This window comes from Ornithorhynchus anatinus, chromosome 1 (genome assembly GCF_004115215.2).
Source record: "Ornithorhynchus anatinus isolate Pmale09 chromosome 1, mOrnAna1.pri.v4, whole genome shotgun sequence".
In the NCBI taxonomy this organism is placed as follows: domain Eukaryota; kingdom Metazoa; phylum Chordata; class Mammalia; order Monotremata; family Ornithorhynchidae; genus Ornithorhynchus; species Ornithorhynchus anatinus.
In genome coordinates this window covers 175,524,237-175,539,931 of record NC_041728.1, presented here as the reverse complement: position 1 = coordinate 175,539,931, position 15,695 = coordinate 175,524,237, and positions in this window count along the sequence as shown.

Below are 15,695 nucleotides of genomic sequence, written 5' to 3'. Positions count from 1 at the left end.
TATCTACCCTAAAGCTTAGTACAGTGCCTGTCTCATAGTAAACACTTAAATACCATAAAAAAGAACAAATTGATTGATTCTTTTGTCTGTCTCGCACTTTGGATATGTGTTTCCAGGAGGCAGGAATCGTGTCTCCTACATCTCTCACGCTCTACCAAGTGCTTTAAATAGTGCACAATTGACATTCAATAATAGTCATAATAGTGATAATTGCTACATTTTTTAAGTATTTACTATGTGCCAAATACTGTACTAAAACCTGGATACATAGACGATAATCAGGTCAGACAAAAGCAGCGTGGCTCAGTGGAAAGAGCCCGGGCTTGGGAGTCAGAGGTCATGGGTTCGAATCCCAGCTCTGCCACTTGTCAGCTGTGTGACTGTGGGCAAGTCACTTAACTTCTCTGTGCCTCAGTTACCTCATCTGTAAAATGGGAATTAAGACTGTGAGCCTCATGTGGGACAACCCAATTACCCTGTATCTCCCCCAGCTCTTAGAACAGTGCTCTTGCACATAGTAAGCGCTTAACAAATACCAACATTATTACATAGGGATCACAGGCTAGAGAGGTAGGATACAAGTAATTTATTCCCAATTTACAGACTAGAAATCTGAGCCACAGAGAAATTAAGAGATCTGCCCCAAAGTTGAACAGTAGATAAGTGGCAGAAGTGGGATTAAAACATAGGTCCCCTTACTCCCTAGCTTACTTTCTGTCCACTAGGCCAAACTATTTCTCATTTCCCAGGAGCCTAAGTCAGAGCCTAGATCTGTGGAACCATGGGGAATGTATTAAACTATTAGAACCTGCCAATTTTGAGTTTTCTACACACATCAATAATAATCCCCAGAAAGCAGGATTTTTCTTTTCTATAGAAGGCACATTTTGCCATGATGAGTATTAACAATCCTATTTCAGTCTCAGTATAGCTAAAGTAAATGTTACTGGATATAGATGAAATGATTTCTAGGGACATGGAAAACAATGAGACAGCAGCTACTTGAAGACTATAATAATAATAATTAAAAAATAATAATAATTGTGGTATTTGTTAAGCACTTACTATTTGTCAGGCACTGTACCTATTTCTGGGGAAGATATGAGATAAGTGGTCCTTGTCCTTCAGAGGGCTCAAAATCCTAATCCCCAATTTATAGATGAGGTAACTGAGGCCCAGAAAAGCAAAGTGATTTACCTGAGGTCACTCATTTGACAAGTGGCAGAGCCGAGATTAGAATCCAGATCCTCTGACTCCCAAATCTGTTCTCTTTCCACTAAATCACACTGCTTCTTTCTTTCTATCCTCAATGATCGAGTCAATGGCAAATGATTCTTTGCCACACTAGGTGTCCTTCTGTAAGAAAAAATTTCCTTATTGTAAATTTTCTCACATAGCCAGTTTAATCACTCTCTTAGTCTTATCAGAGTTCACTTGCCACTGTTCTTAAATCAGTAATCAATCGATCATGTTTCATTGTTTATTGACTTTATTGAGATCATGTTTATTGAGTAAGCGCTCAATAAATACAATTGAAAGAATGAATGAATGAACACTTAGTGTGTGCAGAGCACTGTACTAAATATTTGGTTGAGTACAGTATAAGAGTTGGTAAACGTGGTCCCTTCCCACAACGAGCTTACAGCCTAGAGGATGCACCCTCAAAGTCTTTTTGATCCTCCCCCAAACCATCTCCCAAGATGCACATTCTGTCTTCACGTCTCCATTTTATCGGCCACTCAAGTAATTCCTTCATTCATTCATTCAATTGTATTTATTGAGCACTTAGTGTGTGCAGAGGACCTTACTGAGTGCTTGGAAAGTACAGTACAGCAATTAACAGAGACATTCCCTGCCCACAATAGGCTTACAGTCTAGAGGGTGGGGGAGACAGACATCAAAACTTAAGTAGGGCTTTGAAGGGGAGAAGAGTGATTGTTTGGTGGATTTGAGGAGGAAGGGAGTTCCAGGCCAGAGGTAGGATGTGGGACAAGGGTTGGTGGGGAGACAGGCGAGATGGAGGCACAGTTTAAAGGTTATCGGCACCAGAGAAGTGCACATAGTAAGCGCTCAATAAATACTATTGAATGAATGAGTGTGTGGGCTGGGAGAAGGGAAGTGCAGTAAGAAGGGGCAAGGTGATGGAGAGCTTTAAAACCAAGTCCTCATTTCAGTGCTTTTAAAATCAGATTTGGCTCTGTGGAGAGGTGGAAAAGAGATTGGGCAATTGTGGAGATGCTACTGCCAGATGGTGAGGAATCAGTGGAACAAGCACAAGCCTGGAAGGCAGAGGACCTGGGTTCTAATCCCAGTTTTGCCACTTGTCTGTTGAGTGACCTCAGGCAAGCCACTTAACTTCTCTGTGCCTAAGTTGCCTCATTTGTAAAATGGGGTTTAAATCCTACTCTCACCTACTTAAATTGTGAGCCCCAACTAGGACAGGAACTATGTCCAACCTGATTAACTTGTATCTACCTTAGCACTTAGAATAGTGCTTAGCACAAAGAAAGTGTTTGTCAAGTACTATTATTCTTCATCTCATATTGAATAATAACAATGAGAATGAGAATCATAATTTTCCAAATAGGTGAGCTCTGCCTGGGTAGCTGGTATCATGCCAGATAAAGATCAACTCCGATTAGGTGGGGATGCTGCATGCTCCACTGGAACATCTAGGTAGCGTGGCTCAGTGGAAAGAGCACGGGCTTGGGAGTCAGAGATCATGGGTTTGAATCCCAGCTCTGCCACTTGTCAGCTGTGTGACTGTGGGCAAATCACTTAACTTCTCTGGGCCTCAGTTCCCTCATCTGTAAAATGGGGATTAAGACTGTGAGCCTCACGTGGGACAACTTGATTACACTGTATCTACCCCAGCGCTTAATAATGGTATTTGTTAAGCGCTTACTATGTGCCGAGCACTGTTCTAAGCACTGGGGTAGACATAGGGGAATCAGGTTGTCCCACCTGGGGCTCACAGTCTTAATCCCCATTTTACAGATGAGGGAAATGAGGCACAGAGAAGTTAAGTGACTTGCCCACAGTCACACAGCCGACAAGTGGCAGAGCTGGGATTCGAACTCATGAGCCCTGACTCCAAAGCCCATTCTCTTTCCACTGAGCCACGCTGCTTCTCACCTCTGCACATAGTAAGCGCTTAACAAATACCAACATTATTATTATTATCTAAGTAAAAATAATAATGATTGTGGTACTTATTAAGCATTTACTGTGTGTCGAGCACTGTTCTAAGCACTGAGATTGATGCAAGTTAAACAGGTTGGACACAGTCACTGTCCTACATGGGGCTCCCAGTCTTAATTTCCATTTTAGACTTGAAGTAACTGAGGCCCAGAGAAGTGAAGTGAGTTGCCCAAGGTCACACAGCAAACATGTGATGGATCTGGGATTAGAGCCCAGTTCCTTCTGAATCCCAGGCCCCTGCTCCATCCATTAAGCCATGCTTCTTACTAAACCATCAACTAGGTCCAGAATTTTGGAAACTGGATGTGACTGAAATCTGGATGTCTTGACCACACCCTATTCATTAATAATAATGTTGGTATTTGTTAAGCACATACTATGTGCAGAGCACTGTTCTAAGCACTTGGGTAGATAGAGGGTAAACAGGTTGTCCCACATGAGGCTCACAGTTTTAATCCCCATTTTACAGATAAGGTAACTGAGGCACCGAGAAGTTAAGTGACTTGCCCAAGGTCACACAGCTGGCAAGTGGCTTCATTCAATCATATTCATTGATTGCTTACTATGTGCAGAGCACTGTACTAAGAGCTTGCCCCTCTGATCTTCCACCAGGGCAACTGCTTTGTCAATGGCTACATCTAGAGTTCAGGAAGGGCAAAGAAGAGGCAAACTTTGTCCTGAGAGTCCCATGGGCATCTTCTAACCAGGCACCTCATAACATTATACTGTAAGCCTGCTATGGGCAAGGATTGTTTCTATTACTGCAAGAAACTTTCCAAATACTTTGTATAGTGTTCTGCATATAATAAGCACTCAATAAATATGATAATAATAAAAATAATAATGTTGGTATTTGTTAAATGCTTACTATGTGCAGAGCACTGTTCTAAGCACTGGGGTAGATACAGGGTAATCAGGTTGTCCCACATGAGGCTCACAGTTAATCCCCATTTTCCAGATAAGGTAACCGAGGCACAGAGAAGTTATGTGACTTGCCCACAGTCACACCCCTGACAAGTGGCAGAGCCGGGATTCAAACTCATGACCTCTGACTCCCAAGCCCGGGCTCTTTCCACTGAGCCACACTTGATTGATTGATTGATTGATTGATTAGGGAATCCACTATAGACAAATAGCTCAGGGAAGTATGGCTCTTGATTTGGTCTTAGAAAGAGAATGATATACTTTGACATTTCAAGAAAGTTACCCCTGTACAAACTCAAAGTGTTAAAAACAAAAAAAAAACAAAAAAATCTAGTGAATTCTATCAATGAAAACTCCCAGCCCAGGATATTCCCAACCAATCTCCCACCCCTTTCCTTTGTACCAGGTTATTTTTTGCTTGCTTTTGCGTCAGTTCAAACCCTCTGCTTTTCTGGATTGGGTCCATGCCAAGCTCATCTTTAGCAACAAGAAATCTTACAGGAAGCTGCAGGGAGAATGGTTTCAAATCTTGTCAACAGCTGAGCAAGTTCTTATTATATCTAAATCCAAATGTAGTCAATGAACATGCTCAAATCAGAGCGGAAGATAAAACCAGCATTTGCTAGAAATACCTGGATGGGAGGATGTGATGTTTTCAGGGGGTTTTCAGTATTAAATGCCGACCAAAAAAGCCACCGGTGTCACTTAAGGAGCGCCTGGACCTGAATCAGCCTTCTCTGGGTCCTAAGGCATGCAGTCAGTCATTCAGTCAGTCAATCATATTTACTGAGTACTTACTGTGTGCAGAACACCGTACTAAGCACTTGGGAGAGTATAATACAGCAATAGAAGCATTCCCTGCCAACGAGGAGCTTACATTCTAAAGAGGAGGAGACAGACATTAACATAAATAAATTACAGCTATGTACCTAAATTCTGTGGGGTTGGGAGAGAGAGATGAATCAGAAGCAGTGTAGCTTAGTGGAAAGAGCACGGGCTTGGGAGTCAGAGGATGTGGGTTCTAATTCCGGCTCGGCCACTTGTCTATGTGACTTTGGTCAAGTCACTTAACTTCTCTGTGCCTCAGTTAGGTACCTCATTTGTAAAATGGAGATTAAGAATGTCAGCCCCACATGGGACAACCTGAAGAGTGCTTGGCATATATTGAATACTTAACAAATACCATAATTATTATTATTATTCTTATTAAAGGAAGCAAGTCAGGGTGAAGGAGGAGAGGGAGAAGAGGCCCACACCCATGGCTTCCCAATACCAGGTGCTTAACCATTGACTACCCAGAGTTTCTTCTCTGGCCCCTACCATAGGCCGACACCAACATCTGAAATCTCAGCAATATTTAGTGTGGTCTTAACAAGGAAAGAAACAAGAAAAAATCCAGTTCAAACCACCTTTCTCTGGATCTACTACTATCCCTGCCCCCCAACACTGTTTACCTCCCTTTCAGCATTCTGGGGCTCAAGTTATTCTCCCCCTCAACAACAGAAAACCTGCTCCTCTAGAGTTCTGGTTGTTGGTTTCAGTACTTTGAGGGATCCTCTCCGAACCTCTCCTCCCCCACCCCCACAACTCCCCGGCCTGAGCCCTGTCTCCATCCAGAGTCCACAGGACGAGATCTCCCTGTGTCCTGCTCTTCCAGGGACACAACTCGCTTCCCCTCACCTCAAATTGGCAAATAAATTTCTTCTTCAACCGGTCCCTTGACTTCCTTTAATCCCTCTCTCACTGGTTCAGTTACATCTTTAGGAAGAGTACCCAAGGAATGACATCCTTCTCTTTCTCTTAAGAGTGGGTGTCAGTGAAATTTCTTATTCACAGAATAGTACTGGATGGGAAAGTAGGAAAAGAGAATATAGTTGTCCTTCATATTGGAAGAAGACACTGCTAGTGCAGAAGTTCTCCTATGAGTGTGTATACAGCTGATATTCATTCATTTGGCCGTATTGATTGAATGCTTAGTGTGCAGAACACTGTATTAAGCACTTAGGAGAGTACAGTACAACCACAACAATAATGATAATATTAATGGTATTTGTTAAGCACTTACTATGTGCCAGGCACTGTACTAAGCATGGGGGTGGATACAAGCAAATCGGGTTGGACACAGTTCTTGTCCCATGTGGGGTTCACAGTCTCAATCCCCATTTTCCAGATGAGGGAACTGAGGCACAGAGTAGTGAAGTGACTTGCCCAAGGTCAAACAGCAGATGAGGGGAGCTGTTGGGATTAAAACACAAGTCCTTCTGGATCCCAGACCCATGTTCTATTATTACACCATGCTGCTTCCTGCACACGAGCTAACAGTTTAGATGGGGGAGAGAGACAGAGAAGCAGCGTGGCTCAGTGGAAAGAGCCCGGGCTTGGGAGTCAGAGGTCATGGGTTCGAATCCCAGCTCTGCCACTTGTCAGCTGTGTGACTGTGGGCAAGTCACTTAACTTCTCTGTGCCTCAGTTACCTCATCTGTAAAAATGGGGATTAAGACTGTGAGCCTCATGTGGGACAACCTGATTACCCTGTATCTCCTCCAGCGCTTAGAACAGTGCTCTGCACATAGTAAGCACTTAACAAATACCAACATTATTATTATTATTAATATAAATAAATGACAGATCTGTACATAACTGCGGTGGGACTGGGTTGGGGGAGAACAAAGGGAGCAAGTCAGGGTGACACAGAAGGGAATGGGATGAGAGGAAAGTGGGGGCTAAGCAGAGAAGGCCTATTGGAGAAGATGTTCCCTAAGTAAGGCTTTGATGAAGACGACAGTGATTGTCAGGTGGATTTGTGGAGGGAGAGTGTGCCAGGCCAGAGGCAGGATGCAGGTAGGGGGTCAAATAAAGATCCTCTGTCCTGGCCACACTGTGCACAGTTGGTAAATCAGTTGTATTTATTGAGCGCATAATGTGTGAGGAGCACTAAGTGTTAGGGAGAGTACGGTACAACAATAAACAGACACTCCCTGCCTACAACGAGCTTACAGTCTAGAGGGGACAGAAAAAGACTGTCCCATGTTGTGGTGTTCCATATCGCTACTGCCTGGTGTTGTTTTCCCTTTTCTCTTGTCTCTTCTTCCTTAAAAAATATTCCTCTTGAAAGGAGCTGTTCCTTTCTTTTTAGCTATTTGCTATGCTGTTCTATCCCAGCAGTTGACTCGCAGTTTTCACTCAGGTGCAGTATTGCCTGAGACTTTGTTTTCTGGTGTCCTTACAATGTTTCCTCTGCCCTCTTTGCTTTTGGTTCCTAATTCGAGTTCTCCATACAGCAACTGTTTGGGTATCCTGCTATCTCTCATTCTCCTCACAGGCCACACCCAGTGGAACTATGTTAAGGTGAATGTAGCTTTGAATCTAAAATATAGGCAGTATTTTTAAATGGTAAAATAATGTGTAAAGAGAGAACCTAACAGATAAGAGTTATCTTAGTGGTATGGAAGTCTAATATTAAATCATTTTGTTCCTTGTGAAAATGTGTATAACATTTAACAAACTGATGCTTCATGGTGGCTTTTTTGCTTTTACTGTGGATAAGTGAATAGCTCAGGAAAATAGTAAGTAAAGCCTCAAACTCTCATTCCTTCTTTCAGAGCTGTCGATTAAAGGAGCAGCTCAATGAAGTTACACCACCACATTGACCTCAACAGCAAGTTCTCTCTTGTAAGAAAAAAAAGAATAAAGGAATTGAAATACAGCATACACTGTGGATATGCATTTAAGGGTAAAAAAAGTAAAACAGAAGGTGCTTATAAATTTTGCATACAGTACAATGGAACATACCTGTTAAATATTTTACTCTAATGGCTGGTTGAACACTATTTTTCCTTTACGTTCCTGAAGGTTTGTCACTTACACAGAAAGTGGTGATGGGGCTAATTTGTCACTTTCCAAACTAGGCTATAAGCCCCATTGCCATTACCATCTGGGGACTACAATTCAATGCAAAAACCCACTTAACTGGTAAGAAAACCCATTCTTGTATTTTATCAACTTGACACGTCTCCTGTTCATCAAAACTTTCAAACTTTGATCTCTGATAGGAAATGGGAAAAAAAAATTCAGCTATTCCATAGATGATTTTTCAGGTTCTCTGTTTTTATAGCTATATTCATCTCTTTATAAAGGCTTTGGGCACAGAAAACTCAACAGTGGACACTAGGAACTTGGATTCATTTACAAGTGTTCCTTGTCTTAATCAATTATGGTACTACATATAATAATAATGTTGGTATTTGTTAAGCACTTATTGCATGCAGAGAGAGCACTGTTCTAAGCACTGGGGTAGATACAGGGTAATGAGGTTGTCCCACGCGAGGCTCACAGTCTTCACCCAAATACATAGGGGTATTTCAGTTTACTCTCTGGCAGAAGAAGGAGTATTACTGGCTTAAATGCCCCTCTCAGAGAAAGCTAATCAAGACCCTATTCAGTCACCTGTCAAATCTCAAAAATCACAACGTCTGGGTCAGTTTTGGTCATCCCACGTTATTCAACCCCAGAGACAGATAGAGACAGGTACTTCTCATGGGTCAGGGACTGAACATCTCAGGACCCCCAGGACAGGCTTCAGGTGGGCATAGAGAGAATCAGCATAGCCTAATGGAAAGAGCATGGTCCTGAGAATTAGAGGATTGGATCTGATCCTGGCTCTGCCACATCAAGCAATAAATCATATTTCTTGACTGCTTACTGTGTGCAGAGCACTGTACTAGACACTTGGGAGAGTACAAAGTTGTTAGACAGGTTCCCTGACCCCTAAGAGGTTAGAGTCTAGATGGGGGAGACAGACCTTTATGTAAATGTCTGTTGTAGGACCTAGGGTGAGCCACATACCCTTTCTGTGTCTCAGTTTCTTCATCTGTAAAATGGAGGTGAATTATCTGTTCTTAGAATGATAGCCCTGTGTTGGTCAGGAACTATATCCAATCTGATTATCTTGTAACCATGGCAGTGCTTAGTAGAGTGCCTGGAACATCAACTTTGTCATCATTATTGGTGGTAATTTTTGAACACTTACTGTGTGCAGAACACTGTGCTAATCACGTGAGGGAGCATGATACAACCCAGTAGGTAGAAATGTTCCCTGTCCACAACAAGCTTGCAGTCTAGCTTACATAATAATAATAATGACGATGGTATTTGTTAAGCGCTTAATAGGTGCCAAGCCCTGGGGTATTACAAGAAGATCACGTTGGACACAGTCTCTGTCCCACGTGGGACTCACAGTCTTCATTCCCATTTTACTGATGAGGTAATTGAGGCCCAGAAAAGTGAAGTGACTGGCCCAAGGTCACACAGAAGACAAGGGGCAGAGCCGGCATTACAACCCAGGTCCTTCGGACACCCAGGCCTGTGTTCTATCCACTAGGCCATGCTTCTTCCCATAGAGCTAGTAAGCACTTTACAAATACCCCGATTTATTATGGAGAGAGTGAGGGTGTGGGACAGGGACTGTACAAACTTGTATCTACCCCAACACAAAGTACTGCCTGGTAAGTGCTTAACCAATACCATCAAAAAAACCCAAAAAAACAACAAACACGAGATCAGTTGGGTGGAGAATATGTTCAGCCTCAGGATGGACAAATGATTGAAACTGTTCCTGACTGCCTCCTTAAAAAGAATCAATTAATCAGTCCATGGTACCTACTGAGGGTTTACTATGGCACTGTATTAAGCATTTGGGAGAGTACAATACAACAGAATTAGTGTATACATTGTCTTGTCTTACGTTGTCATTACAGTGTCATTACAAGGTACAGTTTCTGTTCAGATTGAATCTCTTACTTTGCAGGAGAAAGCACAGGCATAAAATCCATGTTTTACCTTCAAGATGTTTGGGGCACCCAATGTGAAAACAAAGTGGAAACACCTGGAGCACTTTGCAAAGTAAAGGTAGACTTTTTTTTACATACAGGATTCATTTAAGAATAATATTAATTGTGGTGTTTGTTAAGCACTTATTATGTTCCAAACACTGAACTCGGCATTGGGGTGGGGACGAGATAATGAGGTCAGCCACAGTCACTGCAAAACTGAAGTAGAGCATGGTGATTAAGGAGGAAGTGAGCAATGTGAGAGAAGCTAGCATGCAAACCGCAGCTCAGTATCTTATGGGGAGAGCACTGAGTCTTCCACTTGGGGGCCGCAGATATTTTATCAAGTTGCTGAAAGAGGGAATTACTCAAAAACAAAGACTGAAGCAGGAGAAATGTATTCTTAGAATGAGCACCATATTGGACAGAGATTGCCTAATCTGATTGTGTTATATTTTCCCAGTTCTTAACACATAAGTGTCAATTATTATTACTCTTATTATTTATTTATATTTATTTATTACTCTTATTATATTTATTATTATCCTGGCTCTGATAGCATTCTCCCAACTTGTACAGATTACTCATCTTTCTTGACGAAGGAACATACTTCCCACACAAAGCCAATCAGTCCATTTATAATGGAGAAAGCACATCAATAAACATGAATAATTACACTCATATTTGCAAAATGTATTCTGTTAAACTTTTTAAAATGTCTTCATCCATTAGCGAATTGAAGAAAATGGGGAACCACCCACCCACCCCCTACTCACACACACCCACACAAAACCCGCCCACCCGCAAACACATTCAATCTCCACTTTCAAAAAAATTGTTAGTGAGTGGGATGAGAAGTGAGGTGGGGAAGGATTGCTTAATCAGATCAAAATATCTGGTAAACAAAATAATTGATTCAATCTAAACAGAAGCCGTGTACCTTGTAATGACACTCAGGGTTCAGACAAATCACCACATCAGCATTTAATGAGCTGGCCATTTGAAATGGTGATTTTTTTCCTTCAGAGGTTCTAAAATATTAGTGGAAAATATCCTGCTATGATATTAATGCTAAGCAATTTTAATACATCACATTTGCCTTCCATCTGAAGACTCCCAGGAGTCTTGCCAGGCTCCAGTTTCCCTCCCTCCTCAAATCTGCCAGACAATGACTCTCCCTTCCTTCAAAGCCTTACTGAGGGCATATATTCTCCTAGAGGCCTTCCCGGACTAAACTCTACTTTTCTTCATCTCCCACTCCCTTCTGCGTCTCCCTAATAATAATAATGTTGGTATTTGTTAAGCGCTTACTATGTGCCGAGCACTGTTCTAAGCGCTGGGGTAGACACAGGGGAATCAGGTTTTCCCACGTGGGGCTCACAGTCTTAATCCCCATTTTACAGATGAGGTAACTGAGGCACCGAGAAGTTAAGTGACTTGCCCAAAGTCACACAGCTGACAAGTGGTAGAGCCGGGGTTCGAACCCATGACCTCTGACTCCAAAGCCCGTGCTCTTTCCAGTGAGCCACGCTGCTCCCTGACTTGCTCCCTTGGCTTTCTCCCCTTCTTCCCTCCCCACAGCACCTATGTACACATCTGTAATTTTATTTATTTGCATTTAGTCTATCCCCTGCCATCTCCAAGACTGGAAACTCATTGTGGGCAGGGAATGTCACTGTTGATTGTTGTATCGTATTTTACTAAGCACTTAGTACAATACTCTGCACACAGTACGTGCTCAGTAAATACAACTGAGTGAATGGAATGAACTTCATTTCTGTGGCTCCTTATACATGTGGGCAATCCACTTCCCTCTATTTGTGCAGTTTGCACTACTTCAGAGCTGTCAAAAAGGTTGCCTAAATTAATGAGGTGGTAACCAGGGATTCAGCAGATGTTGTATGCCAATCTGGGCTTCAGCTATTGGTTTCACCAGTGTTTACTAGGGTGCCTACTGCAGGTAGAATACTATCCTAAGAGCATGAGAGCACATAAAGACTTAGTCCCTGCTCTACAGGATCTTACAATCAGATGCCATGACAGCCCATCATTAGAGAAGCAATGCGGTCTAATAAAAATTGTGTATATATCTATGATTCTATTTATCAATGATATTTACGTCAAACTACTTATTTTGTTTTGTTCTGGGTTTTTTTTGCTGTCTGTCTCCCCCATTTAGACTGTCAGCCCGTTATTGGGCAGGGATTGTCTCTATCTGTTGCCAAATTGTACATTCCAAGGGCTTAGTACAGTGTGCTGCACATAGTAAGTGCTCAATAAATACGAATGAATGAATGAATGAATGAATGAATGAATGAATGAAAAAGAGTGTGGGCCTGGGAGTCAGAAGATGTGGATTCTAATTCTGGCTTTGCTGCTGACCCGCTGTGTGACCTTGGGTAAGTCACTTCACTTCTCTAGGCCTCAGTTCCCTCTACTGTAAAATGGGAATTATGAGTGTGAGCCCCAAGTGGGACAGGGAATGTATCTAGCTGTTTAACTTGTATCTACCTCAGCATTTTCAACAGTGCTTGGCGCATAGTAAGTGCTTAATAAGTACCAGTGTTATTATTATTACTTCTCTATGCCTTAGTTCCCTCATCTACAAAGTGAGGATTCAGAACCTGTTCTCCTTCCTCTTTACACTCAAGAGGATTTACAGACTGCAAACTCACCCTCTACACTATAAGCTTGTTAGGGGCAGGGAACATATCCCCTGATTATATTGTATTATTGTAATAATAATGATAATAATGACAGTATTTGTTAAGCACTTACTATGTGCCAAGCACTGTTCTAAGCACTGGGGTGGATGTGGGGTTATCAGGTTGTCCCACGTGGGGCTCACAGTCAATCTCCATGTTACCAATGAGGTAACTAAGGCACGGAGAAGTGAAGTGACTTGCCCAAAGTCACACAGCAGACAAGTGGTGGAGCTGGGATTAGAACCGCGACCTCTGACTCCCGTGCTCTTTCCACCAAGCCGCATTGTTTCTCAAATACTCTCCCAAGAGAACTGTTTCTCTTGTACTCTCCGAAGCAATTAGTAGAATGTTCTGCACATAATAAGGGGTCAGTAAATCCCACTGATTGGTTGATTACTTAGACTGAGAGTTTTATGTTGAACCTCATCATCTTGCGTTTTATCAGTGTGGTGCAAAGGAAGCAATTAACAAATGCCACAATTATTATTATTGAGCATCAACAGGGTACTGAGGATTTAACTAGATGCTGCAGAGTGCTTGAGAAAGATCATATACAATCTCCGAGAAGCAAGCTAAGTACCATCAATTTGTTCTGTTGTCCATTCTTGCATTTATTGTCCGGAAGTAACAGCAAAGCCTTGTGGAGAAAGCCTGGGCCTGTGGTTCAGAGGAACTGGGTTCTAATCCTGCCTCTGCTGCTTGCCTGCTGTGTGGCCTTGGGAAAGTCACATTCTCTGTGCCTCAGTTCCTTTACCTGTAAAATGGGGATTTGATACCTGTGCTCCTTCCCTTTAGACAGTTGAGGGATAGGGACTGTGTCCAATTCATTTGTCTTATCCCAGTGCATAGTACACTGAATTACACATTGGTGGTGGTGTCTCATGCTGTCAAGTTGTGTTTGACCCATAGGGACACCAGGGACACTTCTCTCCCAGAACACCCCACCTCTATCTGCAAACCTTTTGGTAGTGGCTTCATAGAGCTTTCTTGGTAAAAATATACAGAAGCGGTTTACCGTTGCCTCAATCCACGCAGTAAAACTGAGTCTCTATCCTCAGCTCTCTCCCATGCTGCTGCATGGGAGATTTGAAGCAGATTACCTTCCATTCGCTAGCCACTGCCCAAGCTAGGAATGGAATGGATATGCCTCTGCTTCACTCTCTCTTCCGTAGTCAAGAATGGTGGAATATTGGAAACTCTCCAGGTGTGACCCTTAGAGGCTCAATGACACATAGTAAACACTTAATAAATATCATCATAAGAACACATAGCTGTACACATGTCCATCTATATGAAATTATTATGGAAACTCCATGAAGCGGGAAAAATAGACATGAGGTTTTGGGGTAGTAAATATTAATTAGGGAAGACCTCCTGGAGGAGATGGTCCAACATTTCAATTGAAAGGAGGTCTGGGATGTTTTTGAAAAATTTAGAATAACTCTAAACCTGTATATCAGAACTGCCAGAGTCTGTGATTTATTGTTTCTTAAATAAGAGTCAGTAGTTCTTTTGACTTGGTGTTTGTACTCACAAATATCCCACATGTATATTATCATTCTTGCTCAGAAAACAGAGACATAAACTCGCTTGAGTCTTCCCAATTTCAAACATATGGCTCAGTGGAAAGAACCTGGGCTTGGGAGTCAAAAGTCATGGGTTCGAATCCAGCCCCGCCGCTTGTCAGCTGTGTGACTGTGGGCAAGTCACTTAACTTCTCTGTGCCTCAGTTACCTCATCTGTAAAATGGGGATTAAGACTGTGAGCCTCGTGTGGGACAACCTGATTACCAGGAGCAGCGTGGCTCAGTGGAAAGTGCATGGGCTTTGGAGTCAGGACTCATGAGTTCGAATCCCAGCTCTGCCACTTGTCAGCTGTGTGACTGTGGGCAAGTCACTTAACTTCTCTGTGCCTCAGTTACCTCATCTGTAAAATGGGAATTAAGACTGTGAGCCCCACGTGGGACAACCTGATTCCCCTGTGTCTACCCCAGCGCTTAGAACAGTGCTCGGCACATAGTAAGCACTCAACAAATACCAACATTATTATTATTATTACCCTGTATCTACCCCAGAGCTTAGAACAGGGCTCTGCACACAGTAAGCGCTTAACAAATACCAACATTATTATTCATCAGTCAAGATAGAAAATACACTTATTTAACTATTAAGTATATGGACAAAAGTTTTGCCATCAGTAAATGAAGGATGAATGGAAAGAGGAAAAATAACTCTGTTTCTCATTAAGTCCCATAACGTTTTTCAGAGATGCCACTAATACATCATTAAACACCTTCACATGATTCACAAATGTAGCACAGCTATTTAAATTCACTCTGGCCCCTACTCCAGATCATAAAAGAAATAAAACTAGATCTAAGAGAAATCAGGAGGAGTGAGGGAGCTCAGTAGAGATTTCAATTCAGAGTAGCAACAATTTTTCATTCATTCAATAGTATTTATTGAGCGCTTACTATGTGCAGAGCACTGTACTAAGCGCTTGGGATGAACAAGTATTATTGAATGCTTACTGGGTGGGGTGCACTGTGATAATACCAAATACCAAATATCATTATTATTATTATTATGGTATCCATTAAGGGCTTAATATGTGCCAAGCACAGTCCTAAGTGCTGGGTTGATACAAGGAAATCGGGTTGGACACAGTCCCTGTCCCACATGGGGCTCACAATCTTAATCTGCATTTTACAAATGAGGGAACTGAGGCACAGAGAAGTGAGGTGACTTGCCCAAGGTCACACAGCAGTCACATGGTAGAGCCAGGATTGGAACCAAGATCCTTCAGACTCCCAGGCCTGTGCTCTATCTACTAGGTCACATAATGTATTAACTGCTTGACAAAGAACAATTAAAGGAAGTGGCCCTTTCCTGCCCCCTAGGAGCTTACAGTCTAATGGGGAAAGACAGACGTAATATAATACGTAATATAATGCTATAATATATACATTTCTGGTAAGTTAGGTTTTATCCACCGCAGCACTTAGTACAGTGAGGATACATAGTAAGTGCTTAACAAA